Below are 17,815 nucleotides of genomic sequence, written 5' to 3' on the forward strand. Positions count from 1 at the left end.
CTCCTCCTGGCTACTGGGCTCGATGCTCCACCAAAACTTCTCTTTTCTTTTCCGCCTGACATCTTCACCTTGTGCTTTTAATTTTCAAAAACTCAGAGTCACCTATTGGAAGTGGGGGGTGGGGGGCGGTGAGCTTACACCTATTTTCCTCTTTAATTTGTAGACATTTCTCATTCTTTTCTAGAATTTAAATTTGTTGAAAAGTTTACGGTTAGACTATTATGGTTATGATTATTTTACTTTTGTAAGCAACCTTCTATTGTCTGATGTTTTGTGCATTTTTCTAGAAACTTCAGAAGCTTTACCAGAGGCTGTCTTGATATTAAGGAAATTAACCACATTATTCTTGGACATGTTGAATTTCTTTAACATATTCATCTATCTTTATTTCAGAAGAGTTAATTTTTCCTAATTATCTGAATACTGCTTTTTAAATCATTGGATGTTCCTGTCAATTGTCAATCATTGAAAGTATCCGTATAAAAACCTCTGTTGTTAATGCTCTTCTAAATATCATTTCTTGTATCTTGTGTAATTTTTTTTCCAAGATACTCCTCCTCCACCAACCTAGTTTTCTGTTAGTTTCACTATTGGCTACTTCTAGTTCATTTTTAAATTCTACAGTATTGTTTTCTATGCTATTTCTTTACTCAGTTATGTCAGGGTTTTAAAAATTATCATTCATTACTTATTTGGAACTAGTTGTACATTAATGCTTTTCCTGTTTGCTGGTGCATTAAGGTTCTCCAGAGAGACAGAACCAATAGGCGATAGATACACAGACAGGTAGATAGACAATAAACAGGCAGATGAGGAGGCATTTCTTAAAGAATTGGGTCATAGGATCCTGAAGACTGAGGAGTCCTAGGTCGGGCATGTGCAGCCTGGAGACCCTGGTGCTGGTAGGGTGGTTCAGTAGAGCTCCAAACACCTGAGAATCAGGGAAACCAACAGTGAGACTCTCCATTCCAGGTTGAAAGCCTGAGAAGTTTGAGAGGGGACTTCTGATCCAAGTCCTGTAGTCTGAGACCTGGATCTCTGAAGTCTGTAGCAGGAGACCAGGCTGCCCCTGCTGGAGGTGGATAGACACCACCAGTTCTGTTCTGTTTGTTCTCTCTGGCCCAGCCACCTGGACGCTGCCCACACACACCTAGGCTGGTCTCCCCTTGACTCACTCACCTGATATCCTCCAGAAACACCCCGACAGACACATACCAATTAATGCTCTTCCTGTTCTTTATTCCTCTATACTCTCATGTTGACACCTAAAATCAACCATCCCACCTGGAAAAGGTGTTTCTTCATCTCTCACCTGTATCTTTTTCAGTCCTATCTTTTTAATGTAGAATTGGGAACCTGTCCCTTCTGGGTGTTTTATTTTTTCCTTTTACCTACTCACTTCCGATGGCTGGGCTCAGCTGCTATTTGCCTGAACATTATGTAAGCAAAAGCTTCAAGAAGCCTCCTGTTGCTTCTCACAGAGCACATTTGGGTCATCCTCTGAGCCTGGAGGTGGATGGCTAGGTATTGACGCTGTGTGCATTCCTCCACTGTGCAGTTCCCCTGAGGGCCTGCAGATAGCTGGAGCCAGAGGACCTTGCCCCTGACCTCTCTGCAGGGTGCTTGGGCAGGCCACTTTCATAGAAAGTACACCCACATTTGAACTGTGCCCTGCTCCTGAACTGGGCAATGGTGCTAATTGAATAAAAGCCACAGTGCCCCAAACTCATGGGCGTTGACTCAGACGGCCAGTGTGCTCTTGCCCACCACCTCTGATCCCAGGCTGCAACAGTTTGCTGGGACCTTCACCCTCGTGATGCAGGCATGACGAGTCAGAGGAAGCAGCACCTCCTTTCTTCCTCCACAGTCTCCACTGCCAGCCTGTGCATGGGAGTTTACACCAGGCCTCCTCCTGGCCCCACTGCCGGCCATCTGGAGCTCCTGGCGGGGTCCCCATCAGGGTCTTGACATGCCCAGCACTTAACTCCACCCAGTTCTGCACCGTCCCATGTCTAGAACACCCTCCTTCTGTCCAAATTGTCTCCTCTCAAGTTTTCAGTTGGAGAGTGAGGAATTTTATTCTGTTCTTAGGTCTTTAAATTAATTTTCCAAAGGACATGATTTCTGTAGGTTGAAGAGGAGAGCCAGGGGAGTTTGTAAACATGTAATTTAGTTGACATCTCCCCCAGAAATTCTTGTCGCATTCGTTTAAATTAACTCAGTGTAAGCAGATTTGACTCCATAATATGTAATTTGAATATGTGCATGACCATACTAATCACTCATCTCCAGGGGTCTTTTGAATATAAATATGTGAATCTTCTCTGAAGTCATTTTAGAAAGAACTGGAGAAAGAATCATTTGGCTGAAAATCTAAAGATTTAAACAGGTACACACAAAGGTTGCTTTTTATTTATCATTTTTAATCATGAAGTCACGGGTACTGTTCTCATGTTTATCAAATAATGCCTAGCAATTTCATTCAGATCATTGGATTTGCTTTCCGCAGTCGGGTAGAAGATTTGAAACATGCCCTTGTGAAAATCATTGGAAGTTTTCTTACTGTGGGACATACCTGTGTCAAGTACCCATATCGGCACCATCCTTACTGTTGCCAACACAGGCCCCTCCCACTTCCCGCCATGCACAAAGACAAGCCCAGGGGGTTCACTCCTTTCCAAACGGTCACCACCTCGACAGGCTACAGGGCAGCCAACGCTCTGTGCCATCCTTTGTGGTCATTATGGCTGTGCTTCCAAATGGAAAGCATTGAAGAGAAGTATTTGCCTAATTTGGCAAATCATTCTTTTCCAAGGACCCAATTGACCCTCCAAACCATTGCTCCTAAAGCTCCTTCCAATCCTCCCCACCCATGTCTGGCAAATTCAATAAAATGAACAAATTAACGCCTTATTGCTGTCTCTAAATGTTGAGATTGAAATGGATAGACTTTAATAGCAGCATTAATTTGGTATGCTCTGGGAGATTAATGTACGTGAGCCCCGCTTCCCACGGACCACGGCAATCAGGCTAAATATTCTGAATAGAATCACCCAGGTAGAAAGACTTTCAGAGGAAGTGCTCTGCTACGGCTCCCTTAGAGCAAAAGCTAGGAGGCCTCGCCTCATCCTGCTCTGGAACTCAGATGATGGACAAATCCAGCTGTTGCCCAATCTCAGTTTCTCCGCTGTGTCTGAGGGGCAGCTCTGTGGATAGAGTGTTTGCCTTGCATGTACCAGGCCCTGGGGTCCACCCATAGGGCAGCAAAAGAATCCGAGGCAGAGGAGACAAGAGTTACCTCAGGGAAATAATAGGACAACTCATCATATGAACTGTGGGAAGATACTTAGAGTCTTGGATTAGAGCAGAACCTGAAACTTTCAGATATATCTATATCTATATCTATATCTATATCTATATCTATATCTGTATCTGTATCTGTATCTATATCTATCTATCTATCTATCTATATATGAAAACATGTCTGCTTAAAAGTCAGCACATTCAAGGGTTGTGTGCTCACATCTGCACTGACAAAATGAACAACAGAATAAACTGAAATCATGAAACCAAATGCAAATTCCCTTTCTCTTCTGAGTGCTCCCTGGTTTTGAAATGGGCAGGCTCTGCATTTCGCAGAGCACAGAATGGATGCTGAGGGGCTGAGTCCTTTCTGGAGGCTGTGTCACTGTGAGGCTGTGTCACTGTGAGGCTGTGTCCCTCTTATCTAATTTCCTGAGTAGAGGCAACAGAAGGACAATGGAGATTCCAAACCAAAAGATAAACCTGCAAATGACACCTTCTAAGGAGCGTCCCTGGTGAGGACCTGGTTTCCCCTTACATGTAGGGGGTGGCCCGTGGTTTGCCATGCACTTTAATGTGGATGTGCTCCTGTCCTGGTCTCTAGTGGTGATGTCACCTACTTCCAGCTGAGGTGGAAGCTGGCCTCACTCCTCCACACACAAGGAAGGGAGCTGAAGCCACACCTCGCAGCTGAGGAAACCAGGAATCGCCAAGGTGTCCTGAGAAGTCCCTGCCTCCATCCCTGGCCCCTCATGGTCTTCCCTGGCTGGAACTCACACTTTGTGGAAGCTTTCTGACGGGCTTCTGGGTACCAAGAAGAGAAAATGCAATCTCTACCCTCTTCTTTTGATCTCATCTAATTCTCTCCTTTAAATACCGAGGTATTAGCAGATAAACCATGTGGAAATGAGTAAGTAGATGAACTGCTTCTTGTTCTGCATTACACAGGGGATTTGGATGGATTAAAATTTCATCATTCATCTCCTCGAGCCCCCAAACCCCAGTGTTATTTTTATCATTTTATGTAAGCCAAGCGGATATGCTTACATGGCTTATAGTTTTCCGCAATGAAATCTCTTAGCTTTACCCCTTATACCTTCAGGAGGATTGATACAGTAAAATGCACAGAAAAAATACTAATAATTGCACAGAAAAAATATCCCTGCTCCAGTTAAGGCTAATGTGGGGTGTACAGAACATATTTTAACAGCCTAATGAAATGTTTGATTAGCATGTTAGAATGCCCAGGGTTTTCCTAGACTGACATGTGATTTGATTGGCTGACTGAGTTGCATGCTCAGCCTTGAACAGGCCACCTGTGCTCATGCTAGACTCCATGTTGACTTCTCCTCTCCCCCAGGTTTTCACTGAAATGTTGTGTGTCACGAGTAGCATCCTCACCAGAGTCCTCGAGGCAAAGTGACTTCTGCAGTGTGCCAAAATGAAAGTCTGGGCGCTGATTCCTCTGATACCGCTGGGTGTAGGAGTATACAAAGAAATCAATGGGGATCACACTGTTGGATACATGTGCATACTTTTCAGATTTTTAGAAGTCATTTTCAGCTCTGAAAGTGGAGAGAGATTAGGCTTTGCCTCTCTGTTTGAGGGCTTCCTTTGTAAATCCCCTCAAAGACTAGAGAGTCATGCAAATGCAAAAATAAATAAATGAGTAAATAAAGAAGACAATGAAGTAGAGGAGAACAAATATTTACATACTAGCATTCCAGTTTACTATCGAAGAACAAATTCTTTTTTTGTAAACTCATCATTTTCACAGAAAGGAATTCCACCAAAAGTAAACTTGAGATATATGTAAAGAGAAAGAGTATAAGAACTCAGTTATACAGCATGGGGCTCCAGGACCCTGAAAGCCCCCGGCCATACTGCAGCAGGAAACACATAAAAATAAATAAAACCTAATGACACTATTATTCTCACCTAACATTGTCTCCACTCATCTTTTTGAGTTAGAAATAAAGGCTTCCCGGACCTCCAAGCCCACTGACCAACAGTTCCCCAACTGCAAGAAAGCATTCCATGCTGCTTCTATGTAGAAAAGCAGCCCTGTGACCCCTGCGACCTGTGACTTCTGGTTCTTCTGCCTTTCCTGCATACATGAGCACTATGGCAGAGCCACAGTACCGGCTTCTGGAGAGATTTTCCAGAATTTCCAGGGGGAAATGGACGACACCTACAATGATATGCTTCAGAGCCTCTCTCTACCACTGACTAACAGCCGCTGTACCAGGGAGGGAAGGACAGGAGGAGGGACATGGTGAATGTCAAAGGGAATGCATTTGTCCTGCCAGTAGGGAAACGGTCACAAGGAGGCAGGTACATGCCTCTCTCGCCTTTCTATGGCTAGGTTACGGCACACCACATTCATGTTGATTTCAGCTTTGCTTTTTTAAAAAAATTATTTCCAATTTCTAAATCCAAATGCTTCCTTTCTTCATAATTTGCTCTCAAGTAATTTGTAGTCAGGCATGCTGCACACTCAGTCTGAAGTTTGTCTTTATCGCCCATGTTGATTTCAAGTCTTTTCAAAAGTTGTGCATTTGGGGAAGTGCACACACATTTTTAGCACTGCTAACAAGATCAGAAGGGAATCACCTGGTCTACACACACAGCTTCTAGTCATTGTCACAAATCGGTGAGAAAGAAGAAACAAAATCCCTTTTTATTCCTGCCCCATATTCTGGGCCTCAGTGTTGCTCTGCGGACATTATAATGAGTGACAGCTGCTATCCTCATGCCCAAACATCGAGTGTACTTCAAATTCCCTGTGAAGGAGACCTGCACTCCTTGCCCTCACGCAATAGTGGAGGGCAGAGTGACTTCAAGAGACCTGGTTAACCCAGGCCCAGGCACAGCACCCTCTGCTACAGTCAAAATACACAATGAGCAGCATCGGCAGGACAGCCCCAGCCTCAGGCCTTGAATTTGCAAAAACACTAAAAAGAGAAGTTGCTATTTTACTGCTATTGATTCAGTGCCCTGATGAGATGCCGAGTTATTGCCCGATTTATTAAAAGGGGGTAACCTCAACTAGTAGCTAAATTTAGAGAGCCGTCTTACACTAATCTAGCATTTATAACTTGTCACAAGTGTACTTTGTTCGTCTTTTAATGCATCGCCCAGAAATATAAGTTCTCATTAAAAAATTTATTAATCTCGAAACATGGTAATAAAGCCAAAACAGTTAGAATTAATATGAAGTATGCACCCAGTGCTGGTCAGTTGTCTCCAGTTTGATAGCCCAGACAGCGATATTGTTCTCCAAGTGAGGTGAGTCTTCAGTTGGGTAGGTTTGCTGGGTCTGCCCTTACGGCTGCCTACCTTCATTTCCGAAGTAAGTAAGCTGTCACAATATTTAGGTTTGATGAAAATAAATATTCCTACATATCAGTGTACAGGAAGAGGGAGGGGGTATCTTTTAAACTCTTGTGTGTGTATGATGGTGGGGGGATCAAACTCAGGGCCTCATGCATGCTAGGCAGGTTCTCTATCACTGAGAGCCCCAGCCCCCAGGAAGTACCTTTTAAATTGAACACCAAGGGAAATAACATCATTGCTTCCCTGTTGAGTCCTTTGTAAGTTGCAAATATGAGTAAAACAAAGCAAAGTGCTACAGGTAAGAAGATAGTTAAATGTTGTGCAGCCATTGAAATGAATCTATTAAATCCCTGTCTGTGAACTTGCAGAGCCTTTAAGACATTATTATTAAGGAAGACAACTAGATGCTGAGGTGCTGAGGTGACACATCCTATTTCATCAAGAAGTGGGTCCTCAGCCCAGAAATGCAGCTACACGCTCAATTGTGAATGTGAAGTAAGGACTGGGGTTCTTGGCAGCCGCACTGGACAGACAGGTGAGTGTGCAGAGGAAGGGACACAAGGACCCCACAGAACGAGGGCACTGAGACAGGAAGGCCTACAACACAACACGACATCATTGTGCATAACTATGCCCATGCACACACTCATAGAGAGATGCGTGAGCATGTTCGCCAACACTGTGGGAACACTCGAGTGCTCCTCTGTCTTTGTATACTTTTCCGCATTTTTAAAATAAGCATGCATGATGGACTAAAATAAGGTTATTCCACTGCAATAAAAAAAATCAATATAATAAATATTCACTTCTAGCAATTTTCTGTTGAGTGAGCATATTTATAATTGTAATACATGACCCAATATGCAACAACAGAAAATCATTCAATAGCCAAAAATTCACATCTTTTGTGAAATATGCAGCAGACATATATTATAGCACGGGGATGTTCTCATGCAATGTACCTGAAGTGCATACTGGATGTCATTAAAAGAAAGTCACCTGAAATAAACCGCAAGATGGCACACATGTTAGTGTATGTACATGATACTCAGACAAAAAAGTGTTAAAACACCTATAGGCATGCAGACACGCACACATGCCCACAGGAGGATATGCAAAGAACCCTGGTTCAGACATGAGGACCATGGGACTGGATTCTTGCTTCTCGAATATGCTTCTGAAGTTTTATGGGCCTCAGTTTCCCAATCTGTAAAACTGCTGGTGGAACAAGATCAACACTTTGAAATATGCCGTTACGTGCATGGGGCTGGAGGAGCCAGGCAGGAAGAAGGAGCCAGGCCTGGCGGGGAAAGGCAACAGGGACCCCCCAGGAAAGTGTCAGTCAAGCCGAGCCCTGTGAGAAGAGTGCTCTGATATTAAAGGGGACTCAGAACATTACTTCCAGCAGAGGAAACCAGACATAGGGATGCTAAGGAAATAAGAGTTTGTGGCAAATTTAGAAACCAGACTGCAAAATCCCGAGTATAGGAAGACACTGGATGGATGCTAAGTGGGTCATCCATAAAGAATCTGGTTTAGATGCAAATGACTCAGGTACACTTACACTATATTCTTTATAACTGTGCTTGAGTTTCAGATTTCAAAAAAAGTTTGTGAACTAAATCTTAAAAGGAGAAAAATGTATCTCTCTAGGGAATTTCTCAAAGATGAGTGAAGAAGTTCCTTGTAATCTACAAAGAATCAAAGTGTATCATTTCCGAAGCTGAAGTTGATAGCAGAATTTTGAATAACTCTCAATCAAAGGTAGGACACACTGAAACAAGCTCGTTTTGCCTACCTTCGTTCCAATTATCATAAATTTCAGAAACAACTGGATGCAATTATTCCAAGATGCTTTAAAAAAAAAAAAAAAAAAAAAAACAAAATAAGATACAGCAATTGTATAGTGGAATCATAGCTGATTAAAAGAACTGACTGCAGCTACACATTCCAGAACACTCCTTGGGTCATTGTGGCTAACTCTACCTTAAAAGTGCTTATCTATTGCCTATTAATATTGAATGTATCAGAATGTGGAGAAAATTGACTAAAAAAATAAGAAATAAAAATTACATCCTGTATCTTCTGTGTCACTGTCAAAATTGCCTCACATCACAACTCTGGAGTGTGAACCAACTCTGCTTAATTACTTCTATAGGTTTGACATGATATTAAACACTTAGAGATTGCGTTTTGAGAATAATGGTGAAATTAAATGCTATATCCATAACAAACCTGAACCACAGCTACTCAAAATGAGCCGCTTTTAGCAAATCATAACAAGTGTAAAATGAATCAGCAAATATATGAAAAGTTGGGTAATAACATAATCAGCAACTGATATTGACGATAGTCAGCTGGAGACTTCATTCCACGGCAGTGCATGTGTGCATCTTCAGCAAGGTGGAGGTCAGCTCAGCAAGCTCTCCACAGAACCGCACACTGCTGTGCTTAGCTTTTCAGACACTGTGTTTTTAAAGAGATCACTTCTGTTGTCTAATACCCTTAGAGGGATCAATGGGTCTCAGCCCAGAGGCCCAGGATTGTCCTCAGTACCATGTCTCCAACCTGAATGCCAAGCCTTCTGTTCACGATGGCCGACTTCTGTCTGCACTTCATGGGCATTCCTGCCAGTAGTGTATCAGAAATTTGGGGTGATATTTAGTGAGTATGAGTGGACAGGTTCAAATTGAGAAGAGGTAGTGGAGGACACAGAGATCTTCCTATGGGCCTCTCATGGAAACGTCAGAGAAACTCCAAGTTCAGAGTTAGCAAATGTAAACCCCAATGGGCTCTCAGGACCATCCATTAAGGAGCCTCAGTACAGCCCCCTTCTCAGGTCAGTTGCAAGGTCAGTATCAGTGACTTGTGATACAGGTTCCATAAACTTATTCCGTATAGAAAATTGTCTCTGTCTAGGGCAGGCTTCTAGCCCAGAGAGACAAAGATCAGAATTCAAGACAAAATAACGTCCCAGCACAAAAGCAAAGCCATCCGTTCACTGAAAGATTGAAAATCTTTTGATGGAATTATACCCAGAGGAGCAGAGCTTGGTGGCCAGCGCATGAGTCCCCTGGACCTCTGGACAGAGGACAGTGATGTGAAGATCAAATAGCCAACAGCTCATGGAAGAAAAGCATCTAGAACCACAAGTACAATGATACATTCCTCAACAAAATAAAGAAAGACGGAAGTATTTTCAAGCAGAAAAGAAAAAAAAATATGAGGTAAAGGCTTCTTTGAAAAAAATATAGCCATTTAGATAGAGAATGCATGGATGGGGGAGCAGTAGATAGATGGCACCAAGCACTAGTAGGAGACCTACATGATTGAGACACTGTCCCCACATGCAGAAGGACGGAAAAGAACAGATACCATGGAGAGGATTTAAGACACAGGAGATGCAGAAATAGATTTGCCACACCAAGATAATAAGGGCTTGAGAGAACGAACAGAGAGGGAATGAGGGAAATAGCTATTCCCAGAATTATAAATGAAACTTCAGAGCTCAGAACTTCTCTAGTTCCAAACAAGACAGGGAAGGAAGGTTCACACCGAGATATTAGAGAGAAATTTAAGGGCAACAAGGGTTTCAAAAACCTTCAGCCCTGCAGAGGAGCATTAGAGGACAGACGGTGATCGATAGATAGAGATACACATACATGGACTTATAAAAGAACAGAAAATTGCCTGACATCCAACTGCCCTCAGCCACACTAGATGCAAGAAGATAATGAAGTGCTATTTTCAAAAAATTATAGGAGAGCAAATAAAAGAAAAACGGCCCCTGTGGACCTGTGTTGAGTGGCAGTTGAGATTCCCGTCCAGTGGGTCTTGCCGCTGCGCTCTGCCCCCACCTCCAGTCTCTGGGCAGTCTCCCTAGTCTGCCTGCAGGGCATCCCTCCAGTGTGGGCCTCCTTCCCGTCCAGTGCTCAGACCCTACTTTTCACACCTGTACCATAACTCCCCTCCCAGAGGCCCAGGATCTCCCCAAAGACTCTCCTGCACCAGCCTCAGGCCTCTGAGTCCTCCTCAGAATTGAACTGCCTTCCTCTGCACCCATCCCTGTCTTCAGACGTGTCAATGGGTCTCCCCCTTCTACAGGACTTCCCACCTCACCAGCAGTGGCTCATCACTTCCTCTCTTGTTGTCCCAGGGGGCTTTTCACTTCCGGGTTCAAGTGCAGCATCATAGCCCTTGTAGTTAGTCATTTGTTTAAACCCCTCACTCCACCTAGACTGTGGACCTCAAATGGGCACTACTTGCCTAATTTGTTGTTTTGATTCACTGAACGTCTCCCTTCTGTGCTGTAGCAAAGTCAGCGGTTGGCAAGTGTACAGAAATGCTTTTGATTGGCAACACATCCAAGAGAGGCACGGGGAATGTTCCCACGCAAGGTATCCGTCTCCATTAAGTCCTGTGCAAAGATAAGAGTGTTCTGTATCGAACAAGGCCCTGTGCAGCGGAAACAGGAAGATCTGCTGGTGTGGTCACTCATTTGCATGCAGGGGACAGGAAAACATGGCAAAGGAGATGCCGTAAATCACCCAGGAGCTGGTGACAGGGCCTCTCGGAGTGCCTGGCTCAGAATTATTAATTAACGCTTCTTGGAGGATGGTTTGTTTGCACATTAGTTGAGCTAAGCCACACTGGTGTCCCTGAACATAATAAGACAGCCCGATTAGGCCTAGTCATTAATTAAGTGTCTTTGCTGTGAATAAACAGTGAAATCTTTCAGTCTGAGAGGGCCTCTGGCGTAGTGATAAATATGCAGCTGTTGACACTCCCCTGACACAGGTTGACATCTTCATCAGTTAACAGGCGCTCCCTCCCCAGGGACACCAGGCACATGTCACAGGAAGACGACACTTCTGCCTCACTCAGCCCCTAAATTTATGTCATAAGCAAGTTTACAAATAATTCTAGCTGGGAGTAAACAAGGGGAAGATGGTTCCAGCCCTAACTGTGACCCTCCACTGTCACATTTAATTATCTGGGGCACGGGCATGTTTGGGGCACACAAATTTGAACAGAAATAATATAGTGCTTTTACTTTTATGAGAATGTACAAGTCTATTTTTTTAAATGTTTGAGGCCCAATTACAGACTCTTCTGAAACTGTAGGTTGTTTTCTAAGGTTTTTCTAAGAGTTCCAACAAATGCCCTCAGTCTAATGAACGTGTCATGGTTACACCACTTGAAAAATCGTCCTTCCAACATCAAACCCAGCTAAGTTCCCTTGTATTCTTCTACCTGTGGAAATGTTTTGTAAACTGTAAACACTCACAAAATAGAGGGATGGGCCCTTCTTCACTGCCATTTCTCCATGAAGTTCCACTACTAATAGGGGTTGGGTTAGCACTTCAGCAAATTAAGTCTACTGTTTTGGAATTGAGGAATTCTCAAATTCTCTCAATAATAGCCTCCACCCCAAGATTGGCAAGGAGGTTTGGAGAAGGAGTATCACTGCTTTAGTCATCACCACTGCCTTAGTCATCACCACTGCCTTAGTCATCACCACTGCCTTAGTCATCACCACTGCCTTAGTGATCATCACCACTGCCTTAGTCATCACCACTGCCTTAGTGAACATCACCACTGCCATAGTCATCACCACTGCCTTAGTCATCACCACTGCCTTGTCATCACCACTGCCTTGTCATCACCACTGCCTTAGTCATCACCACTGCCTTAGTGATCACCACTGCCTTAGTCATCACCACTGCCTTAGTGATCACCACTGCCTTAGTGATCACCACTGCCTTAGTGATCACCACTGCCTTAGTCAACACCACTGCCTTAGTCAACACCATTGCCTTAGTCACCACCACTGCCTTAGTCATCACCACGGCCTTAGTCATCACCACTGCCTTAGTCATCACCACTGCCTTAGTCATCATCACTGCCTTAGTCATCACCACTGCCTTAGTGATCATCACCACTGCCTTGTCATCACCACTGCCTTAGTTATCACCACGGCCTTAGTGATCACCACTGCCTTAGTGATCACCACTGCCTTAGTTATCACCACTGCCTTAGTCATCACCACTTCCTTAGTGATCATCACCACTGCCTTAGTCATCACCACTGCCTTAGTCATCACCACTGCCTTGTCATCACCACTGCCTTAGTGATCATCACCACTGCCTTAGTCATCATCACCACTGCCTTAGTCGTCACCACTGCCTTAGTCATCACCACTGCCTTGTCATCACCACTGCCTTAGTGATCATCACCACTGCCTTAGTGATCATCACCACTGCCTTGTCATCACCACTGCCTTAGTCATCACCACTGCCTTAGTGATCATCACCACTGCCTTAGTGATCACCACTGCCTTAGTCATCACCACTGCCTTGTCATCACCACTGCCTTAGTCATCACCACTGACTTAGTCATCACCACTGCCTTAGTGATCACCACTGCCTTAGTCATCACCACTGCCTTGTCATCACCACTGCCTTAGTGATCACCACTGCCTTAGTCATCACCATTGCCTTAGTGATCATCACCACTGCCTTAGTCATCACCACTGCCTTAGTGATCATCACCACTGCCTTAGTCATCACCACTGCCTTAGTGATCACCACTGCCTTAGTCGTCACCACTGCCTTAGTCATCAGCACTGCCTTAGTCATCACCACTGCCTTAGTGATCACCACTGCCTTAGTCATCACCACTGCCTTAGTCATCACCACTGCCTTAGTCATCACCACTGCCTTAGTCATCAGCACTGCCTTAGTGATCACCACTGCCTTAGTCATCAGCACTGCCTTGTCATCACCACTGCCTTAGTCATCACCACTGCCTTGTCATCACCACTGCCTTAGTCATCACCACTGCCTTAGTGATCACCACTGCCTTAGTGATCACCACTGCCTTAGTCATCACCACTGCCTTAGTCATCAGCACTGCCTTGTCATCACCACTGCCTTAGTGATCACCACTGCCTTAGTCATCAGCACTGCCTTGTCATCACCACTGCCATAGTCATCACCACTGCCTTGTCATCACCACTGCCTTAGTCATCACCACTGCCTTAGTCATCAGCACTGCCTTAGTCATCACCACTGCCTTAGTCATCAGCACTTCCTTGTACTCCAGAGCAAGGCCACTGAACACCCTTGCTGGGGAGTGTGGAAGCCTCACAAGCCCAGGAGGACCCTCTGTCCCTGTTCCCAGAGTCAAGAACTTGCTCACTCTGGGCTGCAGCCTGAAGAGGGTTGGCAGAGAAGCGGGAGGTAGGAAAAGACCTGCCGGTTGTTTAGGATGAAGTAGGGAGGGAAGCAGAGAGGACGCCTGCCTGCCAGGCTGCTGCAGGTTTGCTCACCTGACTCTCCACACAGGCCTGAGCAGGGTGTCCCAGGGCAGGAGCACTGAGCTTCTGAGACTCCTTGGCCTTGAGCACGCTGCAGTCGGCACCTCCTGAGATCCTGCCAGCAGGGGCTTGACAGGACCAGGCTTGTGATCACCCTGCTGGCCCCTCCAGACTGTTCCTCTGCACAAACCCACCTTCTCCCTGGGCTGTACTGTTACCACATGCACCACGTGAACGCGAGAGGTCAGAACCCAGGACGCTGCTCATGTGCACGGAGACCCGGAGGAAGGAGCCGTCCTTAAGGACAGCTGAAGAGAATTTTACCAGGATCACCAAAAGTGACAGGCTCACCTCATATACTGTAACTGAGCCTGCTGGATGCCAGTTTGAGGCACCTGGTAAGTGAAGGAGATAGCACGCACCTGGGCCCGGGAGGCCTTATCCATTCCTAAACAGTGGGTGGCCTTAGGAGAGGGCCCTTCCCCAAGTCATGCAGAAAAGGCTGTGGCCCAGCCCTCTGTCTCTAGGGCTCAGGATTCAGTCAGAGAGGGACTGTCACATACCCCAGGGGCTCACTGCAGCACCCCAGGGACAGCAGGGCAGAAGCAGCACACGTTCCCTTCAACGTGGCCGGGGAGAGGTTCTGTGTGTTACGAGGCTGCCATTTAAGTACTCGGACTCCTCAAGAAGACAGCAGAGGGATTCTAATTGGGGTGAGAAGCAACATGAATAATAGAATGTGAATGTCATTTTAGGTGGAGGAGAGAGAAGGAAAGAAAAACACGCCATCTGCCCCATGCAGAGTAAAGGATTAGGAGAGGTGGAAAGTGGTGCAGATTGAAATGGGAACGGAGAGGGGTCAGGCATCAGGCTGCAGCACTTAGAGTTATAAATTAACTAAAAGTCTCTTTTGAAGAGCTCGGCATCAAGGAGTTGATGTGACAGATACCAGCAGCAGTGTGCAAAAGGACCCGGAAGAAGAAAGACGGGAGTCCAGGAGAGGGCCACAGGTTCAGGACAGTAACCAAATGTGAGTTTCAGTGAATCAAAAGCAAAGCTCTCGGCGGTCGGGTTTAAGGGAGGTTACAAAGAGACACAAGGATTCCACAGCTGAAGGAGTGAGGAGCCAGCCTGCAGGGACAGAAAGCATCTTGAAGTGTGGGTCCCGGGGACTCCTCCCTGCAGACACTCCTTTGGAAGGTTTGGGATGGATTCCAGGAAAGTGCATTGAATCAAAAATTTCAGGGAACACTTGGATTACTCTGAATTTCTTAAGGAAATTTGACTTGAATCGTGAATGATAGTCAACTAAATTATATCCTCACAGAGCCTGGCTTAGGGTTCTGTCTCTGGTTGTCACCCACAGGGACTCCAGGATGGGACTTGGACCTCAGACTCTCTGTCCCCTCTGTCCAAGTCAAGGCCCTCTGCCTTCCTCTTGTCCAGGGTCTGTCTCAGACTAGTCTCAAGGAGACTCCCCAGAAGCCACGTCTCTAACAAGCATGGCTCTGGGCTCCAGAAAGGCCCCACTCTGTGCCTTGGCTTCCCCTCTCTCCCCACACTGAGGCAGCCCTAGCATTCCAGACAAAGAGACCACAGAGAAGGCTTTTAACTAGTTTGTCACTAGAATTTGTTGACTATAGAAATAATAATTTTGACAGGGCCTTTCTGCAGAAAATGGTGTTTTCTGGCCCTTGGGTGTTGCCTGCCAGGTCCCCGAGGCCACAGCGATAAGGCATTATAAGCATCCTTCTCACCTCCCAGACATCCAAAGGCCCATCATGCCTGAGCTCTGCATTTCAGCCTCCAAAGCAAAGAGAACAGTTCTCAAAGACTCCACCTTAGCCAGACCCTTCAGGGAAGAAACATGAAATAAACACAAACAGAAAGAGAAACACTCCCAAAAAAGGGACCTGTGGGGTTTGTGGGGTGGAAGAAGTATAACCTACCAACCTCTCCAGGCCTCACTAAAACCGGACCTCCATCCAACCCATACCTGACCCGCCTGAGCATCGGCTAGTGAGGTGCCGGTGGAGGTTAGTTCAGCACTGCGTAGGAAGCCCCAGGCTCTCCATGAAGAGACAACACTGGCTACTTAGTTCAGCTTCTGTGTATGGGCATTTAGTATTTTCAAAGCACTTGTTATCCTTATGCTCTCCCTCGCCCCCACCCCTTAAAAAAAGAACAAAGAAAAGCAAGGCTGGTGGTGATCTTAGTCCCTCCACCTGGTACAACTAAGACACCAGAAACTGGGGGGCTTACAAAAAGCAGGCGTACTGTCTACAGCTCTGGAGGCCGCGCAGCCCAAGATGGAGCTGCCAGGAGGCCCCATGTCTGGAGGGCTGCTTTCCCGCTCACAGACGTGCCTTCTCTCCAGTCCTCCCACAGTGGAAGGGCGGGAGCCTGCTGGGGCCTCTTTTATAAGGACGCTATTTCCACTCATTGGGCTCTACCCTCACGACCTGAACAGGCCCAGAGGCCCCACCTCCTCAGAGGGCCTCCTTGTGGGTGGGTGCCTCCCTGTGGGTGGGTGCCTCCTTCGGAAACCAGCCGACTTCAGCACTAGCACATCCTTTCACAGTGAGTAAACTGAGGCACACGAGCTCGGAAGTGTCGCTCAGGTTTAAAGCAGATTTGATCTTAGGCTCCAACGCCCGTCTGCTTGACCCTTACTCAGACACAGGCCAGGAACAAGCACGCGGAACAACATGATTTCAATGTCACGCGCAACAGAAGCCAACAAGACGGCCGCGTCTTGCCAGGAGGATGAGGCCTTTCCGTTGGCTGTGGAAGCTTTGTTCATAACTTATTGTTGCTTATTGTATTTTGGTGGAATTAAACCTCAAAAGTTTGAATTTCTGGGTTGGATCACACTCTGGCAATGGGATCTTGACCACTTGGCCCACCAGACTCCCAGAGGGGTGCATCAGGGGGGTTGAGGTCCACCTGGGCTGACTCCCCAGATGACACACCCTCTACTGAGACCACAGGATGGTGGCACTAGATTTTTCGCCATCTTTCTCCATTGGTAGGCTCCAAGGGTGCAAGACCAAAATTCCAGTAACCATTCCAGACGTCCGACAGTCCCCCCTTAGCATGCCCATCTGACATCTCCCTGACTCTCTCCTTCCCCACCTCCACCGAATGGTGTCCTTCATTCCTCTTGTGATCAGCTCACAGCTGTTCACAAGTTTTCTGTAATTATGGGATTCGGAAAAAAAAAATGTGCTTTTTTTTTCCCCTTTTCTATAGCAAACCATATGAGAGAAGGAAGCACCTAGTTTTCCAAGCAGGAAATCTCTTCTGCAGAGATGTGACATCTACCTTGAAGTTGCAACATAAGGCTTTGAACTAAGAGAGGCCAGAAGAAAAATAACACCAGGTTCACTGCCCAGGTGTGTCCGTCCACTTCCTTCCAAGCACAGGTCTGTGGGGGGGGGGCACTGACTGTGCACTGCGGTTCTGAAAGGGAAGCTCCAACCAGCGCTATCCAAATACATGAAGGTCACACACCTTGAAAGACCAATACAGAAGATGCTCCCATGCATTTGCCCAGATAGATCAGCCATAACCACTTGCCACGGCCAGTAGCCCAGCACAACTACAGCCACACCCTCCACTGCTGAGAAGCCAAGGTTTCACTCTGCATGCAGCCTCCCAGCCACGGAGCCCCCAGTCTGCTCCTGTCTCTGGTGATTACCCTGCAGAGTCCCCATGGACAGGATGATTGGAAGAAACTGGATACCACATTTATTTTGGGTTCTTTTTCTTCCACCATTTATTTTAGGTTTCACACTTCACAACTCAAAATGCAGGAAGAAAGGGGTTCCACGTTAGTTGACCCAATCCTTCCTTCAA

This window comes from Marmota flaviventris, chromosome 6, assembly GCF_047511675.1.
Source record: "Marmota flaviventris isolate mMarFla1 chromosome 6, mMarFla1.hap1, whole genome shotgun sequence".
Taxonomy (NCBI): domain Eukaryota; kingdom Metazoa; phylum Chordata; class Mammalia; order Rodentia; family Sciuridae; genus Marmota; species Marmota flaviventris.